This window comes from Cervus canadensis, chromosome 4 (genome assembly GCF_019320065.1).
Source record: "Cervus canadensis isolate Bull #8, Minnesota chromosome 4, ASM1932006v1, whole genome shotgun sequence".
Taxonomy (NCBI): domain Eukaryota; kingdom Metazoa; phylum Chordata; class Mammalia; order Artiodactyla; family Cervidae; genus Cervus; species Cervus canadensis.
Genome location: NC_057389.1, coordinates 46,366,417 through 46,380,084, shown reverse-complemented (window position 1 = coordinate 46,380,084; position 13,668 = coordinate 46,366,417). Strand labels below are relative to the sequence as shown.

Genomic DNA, 13,668 nt, shown 5'->3' with positions numbered 1-13,668 from the left:
TTTCCTTTTCTCCTTTGCCTTTAATTTCTCTTCTTTTCATAGCTGCTTGTAAGGTCTCCTCAGAGAACCATTTTTCCTTTTTGCATTTCTTTTTCTTGGGGATGGTCTTGATCACTGCCTCCTGTACAATATCACAAACCTCTGTCTATAGTTCTTCAGGCACTCTGTCTGTCAGATATAATCCCTTGAATCTACTTGTCACTTCCACTGTATAATCATAAGGGATTTGATTTAGGTCATACCTGGATGGTCTAGTGGTTTCCCCTACTTTCTTCAATGTAAGACTGAATTTTCCAAGAAGGACTTCATGATCTGAGCTACAGTGAGCTCCTGGTCTTATTTTTACTGACTGTAAGAGCTTCTCCATCTTTGGCTGCAAATAATATACTCAATCTGACTTCTATATTGACCATCTGGTGATGTCCACGTGTAGTCTTCTCTTGTGTTGTTGGAAGAGGGTGTTTGCTATGACCAGTGTGTTCTCTTGGCAAACTCTATTAGCCTTTTCCTGCTTCATTTTGTACTCCAAGGTCAAATTTGCCTGTTACTCCAGGAATCTCTTGACTTTCTACTTTTGCATTCCAGTACCCTACGATGAAAAGGACATCTTGTAGGTCTTCATAGAACCGGGTGTCAGTTCTAGAACTGGTCTTGTAGGTCTTCATAGAACCGTTCAACTTCAGCTACTTCAGCATTACTGGTCAGGGCATAGACTTGCATTACTGTGATACTGAATAGTTTACCTTGGAAAGAAATGGAGATCATTCTGTCGTTTTTGAGACTGCACTCAAATACTGCATTTTGGACTCTTTGGTTGACTATGATGGCTACTCCATTTCATCTAAGGGATTCTTGCCCACAGTGACAGATATAATGGTCATCCGCATTAAACTCAGCCTCTACCACTATCTAGATGACTACTTCCCTGAACTTCATTTGCCTCATCTTAAAATCAGGATATACTTTGTATGTGCTAAAATGTAGGTGCTGGAAATGATGGTCATTGAAAGTCTACGATCATGAAGTGCTCACCACATGGAACTCATTTTTTAAGAGTAGAAAAATACATTGCTTCTTAGAGAACACAAGTCAGAGAAAAGATCAGTGACTGTTGTTGTAATGCTCAAAAAGCCTTTAATGGTATAGCATTGCCTACAGGAAAGAGTTCCAAACTTGAGTCTGAGATTCAAAGCCCATTGTGTTTCAAGTTTAATTTCCCACTCTCTCAACTCAAAATAGTCCCTCTCTGTTTCCACGCCATGTTCTCTACACTGCAACCAGACTCGTCAATTAGAGGCATTCCCTGAGAATGAGATACACTTTCATACCTTTCCCTCCATTTGAACCTGTCACACTCCTGTTTCTTGAAGAGATCTCTAGTCTTCCCCATTCTATTTCCTCTATTTCTTTGCACTGATCACTGAGAAAGGCTTTCTTATCTCTCCTTGCTATTTTTTGGAACTCTGCATTCAAATGCGTATATCTTTCCTTTTCTCCTTTGCCTTTTGCTTCTCTTCTTTTCACGGTATGGCCTCCTCAGACAACCATTTGGCCTTTTTGCATTTCTTTTTCTTGGGGATGGTCTTGATCACTGCCTCCTGTACAATGTCATGAACCTCCATCCATAGTTCATCAGGCACTCTGTCTATCAGATCTAATCCCTTGAATCTATTTGTCACTTCCACTGTATAATCATAAGGGATTTGATTTAGGTCATAACTGAATGGTATGGTGGTTTTCCCTACTTTCTTCAATTTAAGTCTGAATTTGGCAATAAGGAGTTTATGATCTGAACTCTGGTTGTCAGATCCTGGTCTTGTTTTGGCTGACTGTACAGAGCTTCTCTATCTTTGGATGCAAAGAATATACTCAATCCGATTTCGGAATTGACCATATGGTGATGTCCATGTGTAGAGTCTTCTCTTGTGCTGTTGGAAGAGGGTGTTTGTTATAACCAACGTGTTCTCTTGGCAAAACTCTATTAGCCTTTGCCCTGCTTCATTCTGTACTCCAAGGCTGCCGGGAGCCAACACACGAGACCCTACCCCTAACAAGGCCATAAGGGAGAAAATCTGACAGGCAAGGCGGATCAGGTTTTCAGGGGTTTTGAAAAAGTCAGCTCATGAGACCCTACCCCTAAAAAGGCCGTAAGAGAGAAAACTTGACAGGCAAGGAGGATCAGGTTTACAGGGGTTTTCGAAAAGGCCAGCTCACGAGATCCCACCCATGACAAGGTCACGAGGAGAAAGCCTGACAGGCAAGGCGGATCAGGTTTTCAGGGATTTCGAAAAGCTGCCCCCAGCGCTCACCTTAAAGATGACATCTGTCTTTCTGTTGCCTGCTTCAGTGGACTACTCCCTAATTTCTCTGACACAGGCAGGAAGGCCTTCCCCAATCTCTTCCCAAATAAGAATCAATTTAGAACTTTAATCAATAAGTTTCCCAGGTGGTGGTATTTTATGAGATTATTCAGGGTGAAAGGAGTGTTTTAATTTAAACTCCTCTGCTGGTAGTTGGTTAGCCAAATGCATTTATGCCCTTGGTACTAATATGCATGATTGCTTATAATATCCTAATCATAAAATAGCATAAAGAACCTGATTATATAAAAGCCCTAATAGATATAGAGCCCTTTTAAGGGGTAAAGGAGTCCTATTAGAAAACATAAGAAAAATTATTCTATAGGTGGTTATTGGGTTGTGATTTGCTTGCTGTGTTTTTGCCTTTAATGTGCTAAGGTTGTGTTATAAAAACCATTGTTAATATAGTCAAAGATCTAGAAAAATAAGAACTTAGCCCTAGTGTGGTAACAATGAGATGGTTGTTAATTGTTAGTCAGGAGTGCTAGGCAGAAGCTGCCTCACCAAAGTCGCAGAGTCAGTATGGGGTAAACTTCTTAGATAAACGCAACTGACAACTTTTGCAGAAAGATTAATTTTTGTATTAACAAGAATATAATTCTACTCTGTACTATTTCCCTATGACACTGTTACCTTTCAGTTAAGGTCACCATAAAAACAGAAAATAGGTTTACAATCACCTGACCTGCATAAAATGTTAATAGCCCCAAGGCCAGAAGATCATGTGATAAGAATTACTATAGAATTAGAAAGCAAAAAAATCCTGCTTTTCCTAAAAATCAAAATGATGTAATGCTAATCCTGTGTAATCATGAGTAAGCATCTTGTACCTTGAAAACGTTCTGTGAAAAGGTATAAAACCGGTTGTCAAAAAGTAAAACATAGACTTGGCCCTATCAAGGCTAGTCTCACGTGTCTTCTCTTTCTCTCGCCGACGTCGTTCATCCTGAGGGTACCCCCTGGATCCTGCCGAGGCTGGACCCCGGCACAAGACCAAATTTGCCTGTTACTCCATGTATTTCTTGACTTCCTACTTTTGCATTCCAGTACCCTATAATGAAAAGGACATCATTTTTGGGTGTCAGTTCTAGAAGGTCTTGTAGGTCTTCATAGAACCATTCAACTTCAGCTTCTTCAGCATTACTGGTTAGGGCATAGACTTGGAGTACTGTGATATTGAATGGTTTGCTTTGGAAATGAACAGAGATCATTCTGTCATTTTTGAGATCACATCCAAGTACTGCATTTCGGACTCTGTTGTTGACTATGATGGCTACTCCATTTCTTCTAAGGGATTTGTGCCCACAGTAGTAGATATAATGGTCATCTGAGTTAAATTCACCCATTCCAGTCTACTTTAGTTCACAGATTCCTAAAATGTCGATGTTCACTCTTGCCATCTCCTGTTTGACCACTTCCAATTTGCCTTGATTCACAGGCCTAACATTCCAGGTTCCCATGCAATATTGCTCTTTACAGCATTGGACTTTACATCCAACACCATTCACATTCACAACTGGGTGTTGTTTTTCCTTTGGCTCTGTCTCTTCATTCTTTCTGGAATTATTTCTCCACTGATCTCCAGTAGCATACTGGGCACCTACCAATACGGGGAGTTCATCTTTCAGTGTCTGATCTTTCTGCCTTTTCATACTGTTCATGGGGTTCTCAAGGCAAGAATACTGCAGTGGTTTTCCATTTCCTTCCCTGGTGGACCACGTTTTGTCAGAACTCTCCACCATGACCCATCCATCTTGGGTGACTCTAAATGGCATGACTCATAGTTTCATTGAGTTAGACAAGGCTGTGGTCCATGTGATCAGATTGGTTAGTTTTCTGTGATTATGGTTTTTGTGGTTTCCATTTGAATGCAGAGTTCCAAAGAATATCAAGGAGAGTTAAGAAAGTCTTCCTTAGTGATCAATGCAAAGAAATAAAGGAAAACAATAGAATAGGAAAGACTAGAGATCTTTTCAAGAAAATTAGAGATAGCAAGGGAACATTTCATGCAAAGATGGGCTAAATAAAGGACAGAAATGGTATGGACCTAACAGAAGCAGAAGATATTAAAAAGAGGTGGCAAGAGTACAGAGAAGAGCTATGCAAAAAAGATTTTCATGACCCAGGTAACCACAATGGTGTAATCACTTACCTATATATACCCAGACATCCTGGAATGCAACGTCAAGTGGGCCTTAGGAAGCATCACTACGAACAAAGCTAGTGGAGGTGATGGAATTCCAGTTGAGCTATTTCAAATTCTAAAAGATGATGCTGTGAAAGTGCTGCACTCAATATGCCAGCAAACTTGGAAAACTCAGCAGTAGCCACAGGACTGGAAAAGGTCAGTTTTCACCCCAGTCCCAAAGAAAGGCAATGCCAAAGAATGCTCAAACTACTGCACAATTGCACACATCTCACACGCTAGCAAAGTAATGCTCAAAGTTCTCCAAGCCAGGCTTCAACAGTATGTAACCGTGAACTTCCAGATGTTCCAGCTGGATTTAGAAAAGGCAGAGGAACCAGAGATCAAATTGTCAACATCCATTGGATCATCGAAAAAGCAAGATAGTTCCATAAAAACATCTACTTCTGTTTTATTAACTATGCCAAAACCTTTGACTGTGTGGATCACAACAAACTGTGGCAAATTCTTCAAGAGATGGGAATACCAGACCACCTGACTTGCCTCTTGAGAAATCTGTATGCATGTCAGGAAGCAGCAGTTAGAACTGGACATGGAAGAACAGATTGGTTCCAAATAGGGGAAGGAGTACGTCAAGGCTGTACACTGTCACTCTGCTTATTTAACTTAAATGCAGAGTACATCATAATAAACACTGGGCTGGATGAAGCACAAGCTGGAATCAAGACTGCTGGGAGAAATATCAATAACCTCAGACATGCAGATGACACCACCCTTATGGTAGGAAGCAAAGAAGAACTGAAGAGCCTCTTGATGAAAGTGAAAGAGGACAGTGAAAAAGTTAGCTTAAAACTCAACATTCAGAAAACTAAGATCATGGCATCTGATTCCATCACTTCATGGCAAATAGACAGGGGAACAATGGAAACGGTGACAGACTTTATTTTTGGGGGCTCCAAAATCACTGCAGATGGTGACTGCAGTCATAAAAATAAGAGACACTTACTCTGTGGAAGAAAAGTTATGACCAACCTAGACAGCATATTATAAAGCAGAGACATTACTTTGTCAACAAAGGTCCATCTAGTCAAAGCTATGGTTTTTCCAGTAGTCATGTATGGATGTGAGAGTTGGACTATAAAGAAAGCTGAGCACTGAAGAATTGATGCTCTTGAACTGTGGTGTTGGAGAAGACTTTTGAGAGTCCCTTGGACTACAAGAAGATCCAACTAGGCTATCCTAAAGGAAATCAGTCCTGATTATTCATTGGAAGGACTGATGCTGAAGCTGAAACTCCAATACTTTGGGCACCTGATGGGAAGAACTGACTCATTTGAAAAGACCCTGATGCTGGGAAAGATTGAAGGCGGGAGGAGAAGGAGACAACAGAGGCTGAGATGGTTGGATGGCATCACCAACTCAATGGACATGAGCTTGGGTAAACTCCTGGAGTTGATAATGGACAGGGAGGCCTGGCATGCTGCAGTCCATGGGGTCACAAAGGGTTGGACATGACTGAGTGACTGAACTGAACTGAACAATCCTGTTTATGGTTCAAGTCTCAGGGGCTTCGGTGATGCCTCTCTCTTTCCTGGTCAGAATTAATTCTCCTTCTTTTGAGTTCCTTTTTGAGGACTTATCTAAGGACCAAATCAAGAGAATAGTATTTATTTAATGCTGTTCTTTCTTCTCTTTCTTATAAATGGTGAGTATGGATTACTGAGAAAATTAAGTCTCAGTGATCAGATTATATTTTTCTAAACATAGGTGGCTCAGCTGGTAATGAATCTGCTGCCTGCAATGTGTGTGATCTGGGTTCAATCCCTGGGTTGGGAAGATCCCCTGGAGCAGGGAACAGCTACCCACTCCAGTATTCTGGCCTGGAGAATTCAACAGACTATGTATAGTTCATGGGGTTGCAAAGGGTCAGACACGACTGAATGACTTTCACAAACGTTATTTATATATTAGATTAAGAATGTGAATTTCTGTTCTTTAGGGCCATACTTACAGTAGCCAAAAATCAATTAGGGGAGCTTCCCTGGTAGCTCAGATGTTAAAGAATCTGCCTGCAATGCAGGAGACCCCGATTTGATTCCTGGGTTGGGAAGATTCCCTGAAGAAGGGAAAGTCTACCCACTCCAGCATTGTGGCCTGGAGAATTCATGGGGTAGTATTGTGTTGGATGAGACTGAGCGACTTTGCTTTCACACAAGAAAAAAAGATGTGTCTTGGTTTAGATTTTCTTTTTTTTTTTAAGAAAGAGGGATGACATGTATGGGGTTGCATTTTCAGGGGTCCAGTTCTTTCCATGGTGCAGCTTGCTGGCATTTCTTCTCTATGCAGAAGAAATTCTCAGCCATGCCATTGCTAATCTCCTCTGTTGAGGGGAAGCCAGCCACACCCTGTACATCATCATTCTGTCTCTGGGGACTGAACTAACTCACTAGCAGTTGGGGAAGTTGAGGATGATGCTTACCTGGGTGGTGGCCCCAAACTTATGGTAGCTTGAGGCCCAGAGCCTTCTGTACACTCTAGTGATCACCAGCATCCCTCCATAAAGGATGAGTGGATGAATGGCCTTGGCATGGTCCCATATTTTGTTTTCCAAAGGCAAAACCTGAGAATGGAAAGGCCATAATTACTCAGTGGTCCCCATTTATGTAGAGATCCCATTTACCCACTGTTTATCATTCTATATTCATTCATTTTAGCCAACAAAAAGCTCAGTACAGAAAAACAAACAAACAAAACAGAACAGGTTCCCTGGTGGCCTAGTGGTTAGGATTCCGGGCTTTCACTGCTATGGTCCAGGTTCAATCCCTGGTCAAGGAACTGAGATCCTGAAAGCCTCAAGGTAAAGCCAGAAAAAAAAAAAAAGAAAAAAAAAGAAAAAGCCATACTCCAATACATGACACCACTAGGTTCAAGAAACTATTGAACTATAACAGTAACAATTACTAAAAAGGCCTTAAGGGTCTTCTACTCCAGCCACGGTGAAGATTGCACTGGCACCAGGACTGAAGAAACCTTTTTCCTTATTTGTGGTATGAGTTAGTTGTCTAGAAAACTCTCTATCTGTTCATCCTTTATTCCAGCTGAGTATCCTTCCATGCTCAGTGAAGGCTCTACTTCTGAGCAGTTCTGTGGCCTGTGGATTATGATAATGATGATAGCTGTTAGAGAAAATCATTGTTCAAGTGTACTAATCTAAGTTGGTGTCTTTCTAGGAGTTGTGCTTCTAGGCTCAGACCACCTGAGTGAGCACCATCCCTAATTTTAGGTCTGGAAAGTGACCTAGAAGCACAGATTTGCAGTCCAAAGTATTATTTTGGATTCCTTTTCCGTGGCGAGAGAGGGGAGAGGCTCTTATATACCAGAATATGCTGTGGATCTTGTCCAAAGGATGAAAAAGGAATGCAGATTGCACTGGCACCAGGACTGAAGAAATCTTTTTCCTTATTTGTGGTATGAGTTACTTGTCTAGAAAACTCTCTATGTGTTCATCCTTTATTCCAGCTCCAGCTCTCTGAGACCTATAATTTTGTGTCTCAGAGTAGGAATGTGGGAGCATCAGCTCTGAATAATGGCTCAGGCAGCCTTGCTCGTGTGTGTGTGTGTGTGTGTGTGTGTGTGTGTGTGTGTGTGTGTGTGTGTGTGTGTGTGTGTGTGTGTGTGTGTGTGTGTGTGTGTGTGTGTGTGTGTGTAGAGAGAGAGGAAGGAGTGGGGGAGCTGGTGGTGAGGAGATCCAGAGACAGTCCTGTCAAAGGAGAACTTAAAAGGAAATTGAAGATAAAAGAAGAAGACCAGAAGGAGAAGTTGAGAAGGAAACTTTTGTCTGAGAGCTGGGAGACAGGAGCTTAAGCCTTGGCTTTAGAATTTAACAGCCCTTTGCTCTCTGACAAGCTACATGGCTTCTAGCCTTTGTTTTCATTATCTGTGAGTGGATGTGAGCATATACATTTAGTGCTTATTTTTTTCCAATAATTTTTCTCTTGCTGGATTAGCTCTAGCACTCAAATGTGTCAATTAAGAACATACCAAAGTGAACAGATTTTTAATATGATGTTTAATAGGTTGTTTAAATAGGCTGACTTGTTGGTAGGAATTGTCACAGAAGTCTTTATTTCTCCCATTTTATAGATGGATAAAATGAGGCCTACTGAAAAGAGAAGATTTAATGTTCCACATCTTTCTGTCAGATATTTTCCTCTGGCATATTAGAGGATGAGGGAGCTGGGTGGCCAGAGATGCTTAGCCTTCTCATCTGATGCTTTCATTTTACAGATGGGGAGCATGAGGCTCAGAGAGACTGTCAATGATCATATTAATAAGGTTTCTCATCTAATACTCATAATGTGAGCAGCTAACATTTCTTAGGTATGTATGACGGGCCAGGCAATGTACAAAGTGCTGTAAATGGACTGTTTAGTTCTTACCACAACCCTACCAAGTAGAGATGATTATCTTTATTTTAAAGAAAATCGAGACTCAGGGCCTCTCTTGCTTTAGTTTCTCCACCCATAAGTCAAGGAAACTGAACTGAAACAGCATGTCTGGAAGTTAAGTCATTTTATCACGTGTGTTATACTTTTATTATTTTTCTCATCAATGCAATAATTTAAAACTAAATTTCAAAAAGAAGTATTATAACGCAATTCTAAGCCACCATGGATTGAACATATTAACACAAATATATTATTATGAAAGTAAATAGGGTCTTCCCTGATGGTCCAGTGGTTAAGAATCTCCCTTGCAATTCAGAGGACACTGGTTTGATCCCTGATCCAGGAAGATCCCACATGCCACGGGGCAACTAAGCCCGTGGGCCACAATTGCCAAGACTAAGTGGCAAAGCTACTGAAGCCTGCACACCTAGAGCCCAAGCTCTAAAACAAGAGAAGCCGCTGCAATAAGAAGCCTGCACACCGCAACTAGAGAGTAGCTCCTGCTCGCCACGACTACAGAAAGCCCATGTGAAGCAACAAAGACCCAGCGCAGCCATAAATAAATAAATATATATATATAAAATAAACTAAACAAACATTACCCATCTCCCCACTAAGTTCATCACACACATGTGTCAGAGACACCCTGAAAAACCACTGAATTAAAGAGCTTTCAGGTGCGGTCCTATCTCTGACTCTCTGTGAACACAGACTCCTGGAGGCTGGTGGGGCCTGACATTGAAGAACAACGAGACATCAGCCATGAAAAGGAACAAGTTGACTTCCAGGTCAATTCCACTGTAAGCAAAATGACTTCCAGGTAATTTACAATAAATGGCACTCCAGAAGCCTCCAACGGTTCTTTATTCTTTCTGGCTAAGGGGATATGTTTTGCAGCCAGGCAAGTGGTAAGTGGATGACCTTCTCCTGGGGGGTTTCCATCACGGCTCAGGTGGGGTAGAGGGGGTCCCCAGGAGATAAAGGCTATCTGAAGCATTCCCACACAGCTTTCTTTCCTTACCTTGCTTTTAGCTCTTGAGAAGAAGAAGCAATGGCAGCTATTCCAACTCAACCTTGTGGCACTCAATAGGCTTTGGGTCCAGCAGCAATATTGGGGGTATGGAATCCATAACATGCAGTTATAAAGTACTTTGGAGTGTTGGGACTCAGAGTACTGTCGGAGGACCAGCAGTGTTGGCCTCACTTGGAGGCTTGTTAGGAAAGCAGAATCTTAGGTGGCACCCAGACTGCTGAACCAGAACCTGACTTGTAACAAGGCCCCCAAGTGATTTGTGTGCACATGGGAGTTTGCTCCGAGTTGCTGCTGGTCTGAAAACCACACTCTGCATAGCAAGGCTTCACCCCCATACTTGGCTGATGATTCAAATCAACTGGGGAACTCTAAACTCCCTATATTCTTGGATTCCAAATTCCAAAGATTGAGATCTAGTACAACTAGGGAAGGTTCCTGGGAGTCTATTATTAGACAAGGTCTCAAAGTGATTCTGAAGCTTAGCTAAGTTTGGAGGAAGTAACAGCTTACATTTAGGGAGAACTATGTACCAGGCAGGGGCACAAGCTCTTTACATATATTAATCCATTTGGTCCTCACAATAGGCTTAGGAGATAGTTGGTAGTATTAGTTCCACTTTGCAGATGGGAAAACTGAGGTATAGTAAAGTAAGGTAATTTACCAAATTTTGAAGTGATGGAGATATAAATAGAATCAGATAACTTGGCTCTAGAGCATGGTTTCTCAGCTTGAGCACTCTTGACATCTGAGGCTGTCCTGTGCATCATAGGATGTTTAACTGCATCCCTGGCTTCTATCCAGTAGTTGTACCCCCTCCTACTTGTGACAACCACAATAAATCCACACATTGCCAAATGACTCCTGGGGGCAAACTCACTCCTGACTGAGGACACTGCTCTAGAGCTCGTACTTGTATTCACTGGACTCACTCCACCGCCTCTCCAAGAACCACTGGTTTCTCACCAGGAGTTTCTCACAACAGCCTAGAAAAAGAGAAATTATTAGCCCCATTCTAAAAGCCTGACTTATCCAGGGCAACATAGCTTGTGAGCTGCAAAGCTAGGACTCATATCCACATACAGATCCAGGCATGGTGGATACACTGGTTAAGTTTTTGTGACTTTAATGAGCAAAACTGAAGGCTAGGGATGGAATCTGTCCACTTTTTATTCCTGTTTTTTCTTTCTTCAAAACTTGTCATGGATGTCTACAGGCTTAACTGCTCAGAAACCCTCCCCTCTTACCTGAAGTGACCCGACCCCACTTCTGAATTAGCTGTGGTTTCTACCAGCACTTTCCTAACTACAGCTGATTTGTTCAGGGGTGGTACCTGACCCAAGCTGAACCTTAAATCAATTCTTTCCCTGGATTACTGGAACCAGACAGATCATCAAATTAGCCTCCTGGTGCCTAAAATGGTAAAAGCTGAAACTCAAGAGCTGTGAACAAAGCTTGTTCACATCAAAAGTAAGGAATGAAGCCAATACTCAGAGCTAAACAGCAGGGGCGCTGGAAGCCCTAATGTGACTTGACTCCTGGGTCTGCTCCCACGCCTGACTGCCTTAGGATACTTCTTGGAGCCTGACTGTTCCATGAAAGTTCCCCAGACCTTTCTCATACAGTCTCCTTTTGTTCCCCAGTACTTTAGGTTGAGTTGAATGAGAGTCCTTATTACAGTTTTTTTCCTAAAACCAAAATAACTACTTGTTGGGGGTGGGGGGGAAAGCCCTTCTTAATATCAGTAATCTCCTAAAATTTTGATCCGTGCAAGCATGCCTGATAATCTAGTTCTTGTTATTTTGAATTGGAAAGATTATGTCACATGACACACCAACTCTAAACACACAGCCAATTTTTGTTGTTGTTGTTGTTTTTGTATTTTATTTATTTATTGAAGTTGTATTTTGAATAAGTAAAATAATTCTGGGGAATCTGAATCAACACAGTAGATGGAAGGGTGATAACTATGGGCCCAGTCCCCATATTGTACAGAGAATGACCTTTGCTGATGAGTACCATGCAAATTTGTTTCCTATGCAAAGATGGTTAGATATGATTTCAGAATAAATCTCATTGCAGGAGTGAAAACTTTATTATCAACTGAAAAACATCCCAGACCTGTATCTCAGGAAAATAAAATATAACTTTAATGCCCTTGTCACCTAATTTTTAAAGAAATTTGCAGATCTCATTTAAACATATCATTACCCTGTTTAACACTTGAATTGCCTTTTTAAATTTACTTTGAAAATGTTTTTTAGAAAATATTTTTTTTTTAATTAGCCAGGTGTTAGTTGCAAATTTTGAAACATACCTAAGATAATAACATTGCTGCTGCTGCTGCTAAGTTGCTTCAGTCCTGTTCAACTCGGTGCGACCCCATAGCATGTCTATATGTAAGTAATTAACTGATGTTAGGTTATAAATGCTTGCAATGTGATACTGAACACAAATTAACCTGCTTGTTACAAAAAGTTGCTTGTCTACCATAACATCTTCCATATCCTCTTTGCTGACATTTGTTCTGAGTTCTAAGTTGTCTGTGTGGGATTCTAACATTTGGCTGTGTCTGGAATGTAAGACAATGTAAGAAAAACCTCAAGATGTTTCTTGCAGATTGTTTTGTTAAACCTGCTGTAGTGTTCTGGGGATATAACTATAAAAGCTTCCTAAACAAACACTGTACAGAAAAATTATAGTGGGATAGATACATTTATTCTATGAAGTTTGGGCATTAAAAAATAGAGAACTGTTCTATTAGGAACACAGTGGAAGAAATTTTCTGTATGGCAATCCTGTACATATGTCAATACAGATATATATAAAAAACATATGAGAGTGTTAGTTGCTCAGTCATGTCAGGTGATGGCCTGGGGTGAGGAGCTTGCCTGCTGGAAGATGAGGAGGACCTTGGCTAGCACTGAGCATTGTCAACACGGCTCAGAAGTACAAGATGAATACAGCAGCACCAGGAAGGGAAGTGCCCACACTGCGTAGATGCTGAGGACTCACATCCAGAGGTGTCTTGATCCATCTGTCCTGGCAGTCCCATTGGCTGTTTCAGTCACCTATAGATAAGAAAGGATGACGTGAACATCAGCTTCTACCCATCAGTCCCCGACCCCATGCCCTCCAGCCTGTTCTGCCAATCATCAGCCCTCACAAGCATCAGGCCACTAGAGGTTCCTCTGCACAATATTTCCCTTCTCTCCTAACCTTCTCTTAGTTATTGACTGTTCAGTTTCATTAGATCAGGCCCCGTAAACTAGATCAGAGCACCTAGCCCGTTTCCTCAATAGAGTTTATTATGGATTATAATTGTATGCTGGCATGATTATGGCTAATGTTCATCTTTCCGATTGGAATATAAATTTCCCGAGGGTAAGGACTTTATACAGTTTGTTCACTATTGTATTGCCAACACAGTGACCAGCACATGGTTGATAATCAATATGTATTTGTTGAATGAACTCATTTACTGAAAGAGTTAACTTGGTAAATCATGTACAATGAATCAATGATTTATTACTGAGCAAGAAAAAAGTAAATGGCAGATTAATATCATAGTTTGAAAATGATTATTAGGTGTGAATATTCAAATATTCATGAAAAAAACCTGAAAAACTATTCACATAACTTTTACTGGTATGTTTTTGTAGGAGGAGAGATTTATGGGGACTT

General features: G+C 41.1%; 1 protein-coding gene and 1 long non-coding RNA gene across 2 annotated transcripts in view; both read right to left on the bottom strand.

The window, feature by feature from the left end:
* The window catches only part of SLC36A2 (solute carrier family 36 member 2), a 62,240-nt gene extending 55,132 nt beyond the window's left edge, over positions 1 to 7,108 (bottom strand). Inside the window, exon 1 of the mRNA XM_043464917.1 lies at positions 6,986 to 7,108. The gene's annotated coding sequence lies outside the window, so the exon portion shown is untranslated. The remainder of the gene's footprint in view (positions 1 to 6,985) is intronic.
* Positions 7,109 to 11,862: 4,754 nt separating this feature from the next.
* The window catches only part of LOC122439677, a 32,848-nt gene continuing 31,042 nt past the window's right edge, over positions 11,863 to 13,668 (bottom strand). The window contains exon 3 of the long non-coding RNA XR_006268961.1: positions 11,863 to 13,055. This is a non-coding gene — a long non-coding RNA (uncharacterized LOC122439677). The remainder of the gene's footprint in view (positions 13,056 to 13,668) is intronic.